This window comes from Herpailurus yagouaroundi, unplaced genomic scaffold (genome assembly GCF_014898765.1).
Source record: "Herpailurus yagouaroundi ecotype Mexico unplaced genomic scaffold, PumYag 185, whole genome shotgun sequence".
In the NCBI taxonomy this organism is placed as follows: Eukaryota; Metazoa; Chordata; class Mammalia; order Carnivora; family Felidae; genus Herpailurus; species Herpailurus yagouaroundi.
In genome coordinates, this window is record NW_024412416.1 from 5,692,982 (window position 1) to 5,706,392 (window position 13,411).

A 13,411-nucleotide genomic window follows, 5' to 3' on the forward strand; every position below is an offset into this window, starting at 1 on the left:
ACTACTACTCATATCCACAGCTGGGGCTGTGGATACAAGAGAACTTCCAGATACCGCCCTAGAAAACTCTGATGGAGGGATAAGTGCTTTTTTTTTTTCCCATATTGATTTGTGCATATTGATATCTCCAGTCTTCTAAACAACCACCCTGCAGCACTCCTTAGTGCTTCGTTAGACATGACTACTTTTGTAAGCCATCGCTTATTAAGGGTTTGATTCACACTAGGGCATTTCATCGCTACATTCATCCAGGAAGCAGGTGCTAATGAGAAACCTGAGTTTTGGGTGGATCGAGCATCTTATCTCAGGGAACACAGCAGGTAGATAGCTTACTTAGGATTCAAACCTAGGTCTGTCTGACTACAGAATCTGGGTTATATTTTGAAATTACTGCAAAACTACTCTGTGTATCAGTGTGAACAAGGCCTGGAAGGGTGCAGTCGGTTTGCCATGGGCGGTAGATGTCACCAGGGCTCACGGACTCCCCCAGCTCTCTTCTCTTCCGAGTATACTTCCGAGGATCATACTTCCTCCGGAAGTTAGGTGGCCATGTGACTTGCTTTGGCCAATGAAATGTGAGGAAGGGTGACATGTGCCCCTTCTGGGGGAGGCATTGGAGAACCCGTGTGTGGTTCTTAGGCTTTCTTCCCCTGCAGTGGTGAACCCTGAAGTCTCACATGGGGACAGGGACATCATACAATGACAGTGGGGCTCTCATGACTACAAAGAGACGAGCCTTTGAGAGCCTTGCTGGGAATGAAGCGTGGGCAAGAAATAAATCTTTGTTATTTTAAGTCACTGAGATGTTCAGAGGTATTTGTTACTAGAGCATAACCTGGCCTGTCCTGATGGATGCGGGTCCTGATGGGGGCTTTTCAGGTCTTTGTCTAAATTTTTCTGGAGGTTTTATCTTTTTACAATGGGAAGATATCCATTTTTTAAAATGAGTCATAACACGGGGCGCCTGGGCAGCTCAGTCGGTGAAGTGTCTGACTTCAGCTCAGGTCATGATCTCACGGTCTGTGAGTTCGAGCCCTGCTTAGGCTCTGCACTGACAGTTCCGAGCCTGGAGCCTGCTTTGGATTCCGTGTCTCCCTCTCTCTCTGCCCCTCCCCCGCTCATGCTCTTTCTCTCTCTGTCTCAAAAATAAATAAAAACATTAAAAAAATTTTTTTAAAAAAAGTCATAATACAGGTTCACACAAACAAGAACATCATGTACACATGGCTGTGCTTTAAAACTGACCATTTAATTTTTCTTAAATTATTTTTTAAAGAATGTTTAATTTTATTTTTTTATTTGAAGGGATAATATGAATGTTTTGATAATATTTTTATATCTTTGCAGAACCATAAACAATTTTTCTGGTTTATAATATTTAATTTTGTCCTACCGTATATGACATTTCATTTTTGTGAAATGACTATGTATTTCTTTAAAAACACTTGTGAGGGGTGCCTGGGCGGCTCAGTCGGTTGAGCATCCGACTTTGGCTCAGGTTCTGATCTCACCGTTCATGAGTTCGAGCCCATCGGACTTGCTGCTGTCGGTGTGGAGCCCGCTTCGGATCCTCTGTCCTCTCTCTGCTCCTCTTCTGCTTGGGCTCTCTCAAAGATAAATAAAAACATTGAAAAAAAAAAAAAGAATGTCTAATTTTACTTTTAAGTAATCTCTAATCTCCCCACCCAACATGAGGCTCAAACTCACAACCCCGAGATCAAGAGTCGCATGCTCTCCTGAGCCAGCCAGACACCCCCAAAATGACCATTTTCCATGTCACTTTACATAATCTACTTCACTCTTTTTAGTACCTCCATAGTATTCTGTTCTCTGGATACAGACCACTAACGCCAGACATGTGGGTTAATTCTGATTATTCACAAAATACCTGCCTTAGGGGGCACTTGGGTGGCTCAGTCAGTTGAGTGTCCAACTCTTGCTTTCGGCCCAGGTCACGATCCCAGGGTGGTGGGATAGGAGCCCCCCGCTCGGGCTCCACACGGAGCATGGAGCCTGCTTAGGATTCTTTCTCTCTCCTGCTCTGCCCCTCCCACCCCCCAAGTAAATAAATGGACTTAAAAAAATATACGCTCTAAGCTACAGCTAGACTGTTGCAACATTTATGGGAAAGGAAGTACTAATATTTATTTTTCTTTTTTCGGTTCGTCTCTGGCCGTGCAGAGCCTGAGCTCAGCACCCAAGGGGCCCGTGCACACCCCCCGGGGGTGAGTGAATAAGCCGGGCGCGCCTGCACCCGCACCCTCGCCAGGACACGCGGCCGGGGACGCGGCCGGCCGGGGCGGTGTGTGTGCATGCGTGAAGGCTGGGATGGGGCCCCCGGAAGAGCAGGGCAGGGAAGCATGTATGCACCACACTCAACGGGGGCGAGATGACCCTGACTCATAGGTCCAGGCGTGGAAGGTAACGGCCGGGAAACTCCGGGGCTTTGAATGAGTTCTGATTCACTGACGTCTCACTTCTCGGTTCTCCTCCAGCGTCTCGCTGCACAGTCTCCGGGAAGGGCTTGTGACGTTAATCACTGGGATCCTGAGAAAGAGGAGCGCTGCCCAGAGAGAGGGGGCCGAGGGGATGATAATGATGGGCCTCATTCATAGAAGAAGTCCAATCAGCCCTTGTTACGTTAATATTTTGAACGCCCCCCCACCCCCCCAGCGGCTGACTCCGATTGTACCTGCGGGACGTCCCCCTGAGTGATCCGACTGAAAACACCGATCACGCACTTCATAAGCACTCTTCCCCTTCCTTTATTTCTATTCAGGGGCTGTCTTCCATTCCTTTTCAAGATGAAAATGACTCTATTTATTTCTTTTTCTGATTATAAAGGAAATGCTTGCTCATTATAAAAAAAAAAAAATTCAGACAGTTCCAAAAAGCATAAAGAAGAGACTGAAAGATCACTCAGAAGGCCATCCCCAGGGACGCCACTATTGGCATTCTTCTTTTTTTTTTAAGTTTATTTATTTATTTTGAGAGAGACAGAGACAATGTGAGTGGGGGAGGGGCAGAGACAGAAGGAGGCAGAGACTCCCGGGCAGGCTCTGCACCCTCAGCGCGGAGGAACCCGATGTGGGGCTCGAACCCACGAAGCCGTGAGATCATGACCCGAGCCGAAACCAAGGGTCAGATGCTTAACCGCCTGAACCACCCAGGCGCCCCCATGTCCCTGCTGGCATTCTGAAGCACATCCTTCCAGAGGGTGCCTCGGTGTCCCTGCACACCCACGCAGGCTTATCTTTGCCAAGTTCCCAGTCAGTATGGATCTCTGCTGTCCTTTGAGGAGTTTCCATGCACGCCATCACATGGGCACAGCTGGGAGCCTCGCCTCCCTCTCCGGCTGCAGGATCCAGCGGAAAGCCAGGGCAAGACCTCATAAGCCCTTAATGAGCTTAATAAAGGCACCTAAAGATGCCATTACGATTTTAACAATTTAGACCATGAAGAGCTCCACCCCCCAGGTAGCTGGAAGTGAATCCACATACAGATGCGCGTGGTGAGCCGGGCCGTCGGGTTGGAGTCCGACCGGAGGGTTCTGCAGCGGAGTTCTAGACCCGCCTTCGCCACTTTCCTGGCGGCTGGGTCCCTTCGCCTCCAAGCCTCACCTGCCGCCGAATATCCGTGAACCTGAGAGGGCAGAATGCTAGGTACTAAGTACTCTGTGCTATTTAGAGGTCCTGCTCTAATTCCAAGGCCCAAGAGCAGAAGAGAAAGTGGGATGTCCCAGCCATGGAAGAGAGCAAGCGTTTTAGAGTTTCCCTGGCTGAGACCTAAAGGTAACACCTGCATCAACAGAGTCCTAGAACAACCCAGAGCCTACGAGAATCTCGGAGATTAGAGTGCTACCACCCCACACCCCAACGCAGTGAGTCTGAATATATGCACATCTGTAACATGACCCAGTGGAACAATGGGTTTGAGCTGAGAGATGAGGTACCAACGAGGCAGTGCATTTATTTGAAAGTGCTTTGGGAATCTGAAGTGCGTTCATACCCGCAAAGCTGCCTCCACAGAAGTGCGGACGGGAACAGACACCAAGACATTCATCCTAAGGCGGGTCTCACGGTTGGTGACAGCTACAGGGAGTACCCGACTGTCCAGTGCTAGGCCCAGCTCTGGAGACGGTGGAAGGAAAGACAGAGAGGCCCTCCCTTCAGGGGGCGTAGATTCCAGCGAAGAGGCAGACGAGAAAAAGGGAGATAGGGGCGCCCGGGCGGCTCAGTCAGGGTTAAGAACCCAGCTTGGGCTCAGGTCATGATCTCGTGGTCCATGAGTTCGAGCCCTGCGTTGGGCTCCTCTGCTGTCAGCACGGAGCCTGCTTCGGATCCTCTGTCTCCCTTTCTCTGCCCCTCCCCTGCTTGTGCACACACGCTCTCTCTCTCAAAAATAAAACAAACATTTAAAAAATTAAAAAAAAAAAAAAAAAAGGAGGCCATTTGCAACTACGTGGATGGAACTGGAGGGTATTGTGCTAAGTGAAATTAGTCAGTCAGAGAAAGACAAATATCATAGGACTTCACTCATATGAGGACTTTAAGAGACAAAACAGATGAACATAAGGGAAGGGAAGCAAAAATTATATAAAAACAGGGAGGGGGACAAAACATAAGAGATTTTTAAATACAGAGAACAAACAGAGGGTTACTGGAGGGGTTGTGGGAGGGGGGATGGGCTAAATGGGTAAAGGGGCACCAAGGAATCTACTTCTGAAATCATTGTTGCACTATATGCTAACTAACTTGGATGTAAATGTAAAAAATAAGTTAAAGAAAATACAAAAAAAAAAGAAGGGAGATAAATCAGAACAAGAAACTTTGAGAAGGGCGCTTGGGTGGCTCAGTCAGTTGAGCGTCTCACTTTGGCTCAGGTCATGATCTCACGGTTCATGGGCTCGAGCCCCGCATCAGGCTCTGTGCTGACAGCTCAGAGCCTGGAGCCTGCTTCAGATTCTGTGTCTCCCTCTCTCTCTGCCCCTCTCTCATCGTGTGCTCTCTCTCTCTCTCTCTCTCAAATAAATAAACATTAAAAAAAGAAAAAAGAAATTCTGAGGGACGGAGGTGAGTCCTCTGAGGATTAGAAAACAGGATGAGGTTGAAAGTGAGGGACAAGGCAGGGGCTGGTTCAGAGGGTGACAAAGAAGGCCTCTCTAAGGAGGTAACATCTAAGGGCTCAAACTTGAGCGACAAGGACAGCCACATGGACACCTGGAGCACACTGTGTTCCGGGGCAACAGGACAGCAAGTGCAAAAGCCCTGAGGCAGGAATAAACTCCCGGTCAAGGACCTTTCTTTAAGGTTCTGACCGAGAGCTGCCGCACAGGGAGGGGGGTGGGCAGCCCGGGGTTGCGGTAGGGGTGAAGCAGAGGGAGACAGGCCCCAGTTTGTGTTATACTAGGTAGGATCACCCGCCACCGGGTCTGAAGCTCCGTCTCCTACAGGCAGTGTTGGGGGCCCCAGGGAATTGTTAGGGCTTGCAGGGGCTTTCTCCATGAACCGGCACAACCTTCTGAACATCCTTGCCAGGAAAACCGAGAGGCAGAGAGAAAGACAGGTTGCCTCGGGTTGCGGCTCCATTCTTGGGCTGGCATTCAAGCCCCAGGCTCTACCCCCAGGGCCACCCCACCTAAGGAGGATGGGAGGGGGGCTCACTGAAACCACAGAGCTGGAGGGAGGGCCTGGTGTCTCAAGGCTTCCTGCTTCAGCCAGCCAAACTCCAAGGCTGGGCTCTAAAAAGGAAGTGCTTTGCCCAGCTGGGCCCCGTCCTGCATCACCAGGCCTGGCCCTCAGCCCTCGGCTGGCAGGGGCAGCGGCAGGGGCAGGGGCAGGGGGGAGGGGTCAGCTCCCGGAGCCCAGCCAGCCAAGAGCAACCTGATCGAGCAGGAAACAGGCCTTGAGCCAGACAAAGCTTCAGCCGAGCACCTGGAGCCTTTGTTCCCTTTATTCCTGTCGCAGACTTTCCCAGGCACCTGCGGCTGGGCCTCAGGAGCACCTGGGCCCGGAGGGGGCTCCCACGGGATCTGGTTCTCCCGCCACAGGGAGTGGTCCGACTCGTGATCCTGAGGGAGGTCTTGCAGTGCAATAACAAAAACAGTGAGAATAGAGTCCACCTACAGAGCTCTTACTGCAGGCCGGGTGTCATTTTTCTTACCCACCCCCCCACCAACACCATGAGGTACGTACTGTCATCACCCCCATTTTACAGATTCGGCAATGGAGGCACAACGGAGACCAAAGCCACAAGTGTAAGGAAGTGAAAATAGTAGAGGGACGCTGGGGTGGCTCAGTCAGCTGAGCGTCCGGCTTCAGCTCAGGTCATGATCTCACGGCTTGTGAGTTGGAGCCCTGAGTCGGGCTCTGCGCTGACAGCTCGGAGCCCGGAGCCCGTTTCGGATTCCGTGTCTCTGTCTCTCTCTGCCCCTCCCCCGCTCACACTCTGTCTCCCTCTCTCTCTCAAATATAAATAAACACTAAAAAAAAAAAAAAAAAAAAAAATAGTAGGGACTTGGAATCAACAAATCCCAGGGCTCACTGGCCTCTATGACCTTGGGCAAGGCATTTACACTTTAGCAAGCCTGTCACCTGCTGTGTAGATGAAATGATCGGAGGCAGGCAAAGCCGCTGGTGCATGCTTCCTAATCCAGACGCGTCTTTCTGTCCTCCCTACTTCCTATAGCTCCATGACCTGGGCGTGTACTTCTGAGCCTCAGTTTCCTCATCAGAGAAACTAGGTGAATAGTGTTACCTAAGAGGACTGTTGAAAGCCTGAAGCGCCTCTGGCAGGAACGCCTGATTTTTCAAAACAGCCACACTCCTGGGACCGTCCGAGGAAGACGCCATCGTCCAAAACTTCCCTCTTGCTCTCTACCGAAATAAACAACAACAAAACACAAACAGAAAAACCAGCCTTAGAGCCATTCCCCCTGCGAAACAAAAAGCCAATATTACGCTGCTGGGCTCAGAAGATTTTCTCAGGAAGAAATCCAGAAGCCATAATTCTCTCTAGATCCACACCCTGAACAGACGGCCTCACCCACAGCAGCCGGGACAAGAAGGACAGTTGTAGGTTCATGCAAAGTGCAGGGGAGATCCACCCGAGATTCCACCACCCAGACACACACACACACACACACACACACACACACACACACCTTCCTTTCCTATAAATCAGCCTGTATTCATCAAGTTCTTGTCTTCAGCAAGGGCACCATGGGCATATACTGTCCTTTTCCTCAATAACAGGGAATAATCACAAAACGTATGTGCAGCCACTGTCATAAACACACATCAGGGTGGTGGCCCCAGCTCTTCTGAGTGGCCACGTCTGTTTCTCTCATCCACATTTTGGGGCTCAGCTGCTCCTTCTCTCGTCCAACTCTGCCATTCAGGTACGAGCTGCCGATTATTCTACGTGTCTGCCTCTGGCCACGGTGGTTGGTGCAAGAAAAAGGCATGAGATCCAGAAAAACCAAGCCCTATTGGGGCACCTGGGTGGCTCAGTCGGTTGGGCGTCCGACTTCGGCCCAGGTCATGATCTCCCGGTCCGTGGGTTCGAGCCCCGCGTCGGGCTCTGTGCTGACGGCTCAGAGCCTGGAGCCTGTTTCAGATTCTGTGTCTCTGTCTTTCTCTGACCCTCCCCTGTCCATGGTCTCTCTCTGTCTAAAAAATAAATAAATGTTAAAAAAAAATTAAAAAAAAAACCACCAAAAAAACCCAAGCCCTATTGAAGTTTTTGTCAGGATTTTAAAATCGGAGCTGGAGGGGTGCCTGGGTGGCTCAGTGAGTTGAGCCTCCAACTTTGGCTCTGGTCATGATCTCACGGTTCGTGAGTTCAAGCCCTGGGTCAGGCTCTGCGCTGACAGCGCGGAGCCCGGAGCCCGGAGCCTGGAGCCTGCTTTGGATTCTGTGTCTCCCTCTCTCTCTGCCCCTCCGCCGCTCACACTCTGTCTCAAAAATGAACAAACATTAACAAAAGAAATAAAATAAAATAAAATAAAATAAAATAAAATAAAATAGGAGCCAGGGAGGAAAATCCTATTCCTCTTGGACTGGCGAGCGCAAAGGATGTGAATCTGGGCTAGCTGACAGTCATTTTTTGGGTGGAGAAAGCCAGTTTGCAGAAGCAGGGATAAAGACATCAAAGAGAGAAGCCATGATGAGCGGCAGGGCGTCCTGACATAATCCCAGGTTCCTGTTGTCCCTGAAGCAGGCTCAACCCTTCCTGCCTATCCCCTGATGGTGTGGTTCAATGAGCCAATAAATTCCTTTCTGGCCCTTCCAGCTCGAGAGCCCTGCCTAATCCAACCAGCAAGCATCCAGTGGTAATAAACACAACAGTTCAGTAGGACAGATGTCACAGGCGGGACTTGACGATGTGCCAAGTGAAAGTTTTGGGCAATCATAGCTGTCAAATCAGGGGTGCCTGGCTAGCTCAGTTGGTGGAGTGTGGGACTCTTGATTTTGGCTCAGGTCACAGTTTTGCAGCTTGTGGGACGGAGCCCTGAGTCTTCTTGTCGTGGAGCCTGCTTGGGATCTTCTCTCTCCCTCTCTCTCTGCCCCTCCCCTGCTTGTGCTCTCTCTTTCTCTCTCTCTCTCTCAAAATAAATAAACGTAAAAAAATAATAAAATGGGGCGCCTGGGTGGCTCAGTCGGTTAAGTGTCTGACTTTGGCTCAGGTCATGATCTCGTGGTTCATGGATTGGAGCCCCTCATCAGGCTCTGTGCTGACGGCTCAGAGCCTGGAGCCTGTTTCGGTTTCTGTGTCCTCCTCTCTCTCTGCCCCTCCCCTGCTCGTGCACATGTATTCTCTCTCTCTCTCTCTCAAAATAAATAAATAAACTTAAAAAAATAAAATCTTTTTAAAAAAGCTGTGACGTCACACAAGATCGCCTCATTCCTTCAAGTGAATACATACTTACTGAGACCCCACTAGTGCCAGGCATAGTATTAGGCGCTGGGGATATAACCGTATATGGGGCCGACTAGATCCTTTTCCTCACTCTGGAGTAATCAGAGGGGGCTTCCTGGAGCTGGTGAGGCTCCAGGGCCTCACTGAGGCACGGCGAAACCTGGACGGGCTGAGAAGGGCAGGGAGAAAAGCATGAGTAAAGCCGCGGAGGCGTAAGACTAGCGGCTACAGCGGGCGCTCACCAGTGTTGGGTGCGTGGATGGGAGAGGGACGGAAGTCCCCCGGGGGAGGAGCGGGTCACCGGGCAGGAGAAGAGCTCCTCCCAGAGAAGGTAATGCTGAGGAAGGGAGACCAGACCAGACCAGGGCGGACCTCGCCGCAAAGCATGGACTTCGCCCGGGTCGCACCACACGATGCCCCCCACCCCCACCCCCGCGTCTCTGTTGTGGTTGCCACACCCACGCTCTCCGTGGCCTCGCCGGTGGGACTCTGCCCAGCGGCCCATCCAGCACCACAGCCACCCGAGGTCATGCCCCAGACACCACCGCCTTCCTGGCTCCTGGGCGAAGCCGCCAGCACTGCACTCCCGCCCAGCCTGTAATTTAACATGACCTCCTCCCGGCCTGGCCGCTCCCGGCCTTCTGCACCCCAGACATACCCGCTGCAGGAAATGCCCAAGTGGGAGAAGAGGCCTGGTGCCCACCTGGATCCCCGGGCCCGGGCTTCGCGGAGGGGGCTGCGGGCCATGTGACAGTGCGGGGCGGGCTGCGGTCGCCACGGTTGGCTTTGCAGCCGAGGACCGGGGAGACCACGCCCCCTGGTGGCCAGGAGCCACCCCGCACCTTGGTCTTCCCGCGACCTCTGCAGTTTGCGCCCTCCCTTCAAAGTCGGTGTTTTTCGTTGTTTCGTTTCAAGAAATACCTTTCTGAAAAGCTGACAACCCGAATAAATCCTTTTAAGTTGGACGGGTCGCCATGTCAAGGAATCTCATAGTAAGAAGCTGTCTTAGATTTTTACTGGATTGTCTGGAAAAAAGCTGCCTTAGATTTCGCCAAGCCATAGCAAAATGTTCTGATTCTAATTTCTTGTGCACTGATCTGCTATGGCAGGGTGACGTGATGGCTGGCAATTGTCGTCCCCCCTATCGGCCAGGTCTGTGAAGAATCTTCCCAGGTGCATGTGTCCCATGAGGCTATGGGACATGCCTCCCAATTTTTTTTTTTTTTTGTAATTCTGACAGCCCTCTTGGGGCAAATAGATGCCTGGTCTGTTCTTAACAAAGAGCCCCTCTCTACATGTTCCTCGGCTCTGACCCTCAGCTTTTCCCTCCACAGTGTTGGTTCACAGTGGGGGTGAACCTCGGACTGTCAGTAATGGCAACTTACTTACAAGCATTTTTGTCTGTGTTGTGCAATGCCCCGTAGTAGGTCCTAGTTCTTATTGGTGGTGGTGGTGGTGGTGTGGTTTGTGGAGGAGGGGGATGGTGATTCACAAAAACTAGAAGACAGACCTTGGTCTCAGGGGCCTGTATCCAGTGTAGACATAACATACACACATGACATAACCTGCAAACAATCACGAATGAACAGCAGGGGACAAACTAAATATACGTGTGCTGAGAGCAGTGATCAGAGTGCATATGACGCTGGTGGCGGGACACTTGCTGGAAATACGGCTCGAGGGGAGTCTGGACGATTGCCACGCCCACAGACTGAGCCCTTCTGGGGGCTAGAAGGAGGCCAAGGAAGAGGCCAGCATCTACCCAACTTTGGAGATACAGCCATCACGCCCCCAAGGCATGGTGGCGCTCTTGGCACCCGCTTTCTGTTCTGTCCTTGCGGAAGACCCTGCATTCCCACCCACCTCCCTGCTCCTGTCCGGCTGCCACGTGATCACACAGGAACCCCACCAGGGATCACACTGGCCCACTTACCCACCTCTAACCGCCCCTAGCTGTGGGCATCAGAATGTCCGTTGGCGTATGACCTCAATGAGGTTTTCTTGCTTATGTCTTTGTTCTGGCCTTGACTCCACCTTAGAAGGGAACAAACCAAGTCCTTTGGATCCCCAGGGCCATGAAGTCTCCCATCCTCAGAAGCCAGGTATCCTGGCTCTCGCCTGCCTGACACCTGTGCACAATTGGTGCAGGCCTACACATGTATAGGGCTTCACGAGTGGCTACCATCTACTCTGAATATCCTGGAAGTTTGTCCCAGTCATTGGTGTTCAGTACAGAGGGCATGGATTTTGAAATGCAGCATATGAAGCGGTGTAGCCCGAGGGCACGAGCCATCCGTCTTTAACCGCATCTCAGACTAGGAAGGTCATTAGTGAGGAATGTTGGATGGGAGGATGGAGGGATTCCACTGGGCCTGTCCATTCTTCATGAGCAATTTTTCAAAAGACAAACAGAATCCTAATTTCTTCACTTGCCACACAATTTGGGAATACTCAGGAACCAGGAGGTTGCCCCGTGAATAAGAAATGCAAATAAAGGCAATCCAAGAAACCAAATAGCAAGCTAGGACGTCGGGTCAAGCGAGACCAAGGCAGCCCTCTCACCACCTCGAGGTCTAACTCCTTAGGGCATTCCCTACAATTTGGATTCCAACAGGACTTTCAACCACTCAAGATGCAGCCCCCTCTCATGACCACACGGGTTAGATATTACCTTAGGCAGTTACCCACCCACTGATTTGGGAATAGGCTCACGGCCCATTCTCTGGGAAGAATTCTTCGGTCAGCAATGAGCTCAGCTTTTGGATCCGTAGCTGCTTGGGTTTGGCTAGTCACTGGGTGACCCAATGAGATTCCATGATCTGGCTTCTGGCCAGAATACCTTTGCTCCTGGGCTTCAGGTGGGAGGCGGGGGCATCATTCGGGACATCGTGGGTTCTGGGTAACAAAAACTCTCCTCAAACGGGCTTAATCAGTGAGGACATTGATGGTGTCACTTACCAGGAAGTCCCACAGGAGGCTGGGGCCCAGGTCAGTTGATGTGGCATCTTGGTGAGGACATGAAGACCCTAGTTCATGCGTTCCTTTATCCACTCTTTCGCCACCACGGGAGATCGTGCTATTTTGCCCTTCACGCAGGAGAATGCCTGTTTCCCCACAGCCTTATGAACAGAATGTGTTGTCAAACATTTGGATTTTTGCCAATCTGATAGGTAAAAAGGTAGTATCATGGTGTTATTTCGATTCTAATTGCTCTTATGAGTGAAGTTGGGCATTTTTTCATATGCTTGAGGGTTACTGTTTCCTCTCTCCGTGAATGGTGTCTTCACCTACTTTGCTCACTTTTCATCTGGGCTGTAGGTAGGTTCCTTCTATCTCTCTGCTCCGGCCAGAACTAAGATGGCAGCAGTGGTTCCAGACACCGAGGCTTGCTTCCTGGGTGTAGCTAACCTAGTCCCACTTCCCAACCCAACGTCCTCTTCATTTCCTGTTTCTTCTATAGACAAGAAGAGCCAAAACCTCACCTTCCCAATCTGCCTTGCAGCTAGAAGTGGCCAGGTGACAGTCCTGTCCCAATGAGATGAAAGTGAAAGAAAGCCAGGGCATTTCTGGGACATTGTTGATTAGAAAAGGGACAGGTTTCAGTCCCTGACAAAGTTCCTTTCTTCCCAGGCCTCAACATGGACATAATGGCTGGAGTGACAGCCTTTTTTTTTTTTTTTTCAATGCAATGTTTATTTATTTTTGGGACAGAGAGAGACAGAGCATGAATGGGGGAGGGGCAGAGAGAGAGGGAGACACAGAATCGGAAACAGGCTCCAGGCTCCGAGCCATCAGCCCAGAGCCTGACGCGGGGCTCGAACTCACGGATCGCGAGATGGTGACCTGGCTGAAGTCGGACACTTAACCGACTGTGCCACCCAGGCACCCCTGGAGTGGCAGCCTTTTAAACACCATTAATGAAAGAAAAAGAGAATCACAGAGATGTTGATCCTAATATTATTTGAGACACCAATGCCAGGAACCACCTACCTCCAGACTTTTATACTGAGCTCGTTAAATATCTTCACTCTTAAACCGTTATTTGTCAGTGTGTGTGTGTGTGTGTGTGTGTGTGTGTGTGTGTGTACGCACGTGCGTGTGTGTATGGGGGGGTGGTTCCGTTACTTGCTGATAAAAACATTTCTAACTGATATACTATGGCTTTCTCTTAGGAGGGAGAAAACTTCCCAGTCCTCCCTGGACTTCTCAGGATATTTGCCAGACTGGGTCACATGCCTTTGCCTGCACCAACTGCCCTCAAGGGGAATAGAATTCCCCTCAGGCCAATGGGGTGACTCTTGAGGTATGGGGGTCAACTTTCCCTGAGACAAATGGATTCAAGGAAGAAAAGTGCTCGGTGTAGGGGGGAGATGTGGTACTTGTAGAAAGGAAGAGGTGAGGGGCACCTGAGTGGCTCCGTTGGTTGAGCATCTGACTCTTGAATTAGGCTCAGGTCACGATCCCAGGGATTGAGCCCCACATCGGGCTCCAC

General features: G+C 51.0%; 1 long non-coding RNA gene across 4 annotated transcripts in view; it reads right to left on the reverse strand.

The window, feature by feature from the left end:
• Positions 1-1,989: 1,989 nt before the first annotated feature.
• The window catches only part of LOC121042378 (uncharacterized), a 20,373-nt gene continuing 8,951 nt past the window's right edge, over positions 1,990-13,411 (reverse strand). The window contains exons 1-5 of one of the 4 annotated variants that reach the window (XR_005796148.1): positions 9,578-9,698; positions 8,930-9,088; positions 6,757-6,875; positions 2,693-2,795; positions 1,990-2,563 (exon numbers count right to left, since the gene is read on the reverse strand). This is a non-coding gene — a long non-coding RNA (uncharacterized LOC121042378). Of the gene's footprint in view, positions 2,796-6,756; positions 6,876-8,929; positions 9,089-9,577; positions 9,715-13,411 lie in introns of those variants that run through there. The other 3 variants (XR_005796149.1, XR_005796146.1, XR_005796147.1) reach the window with 3 other exon arrangements.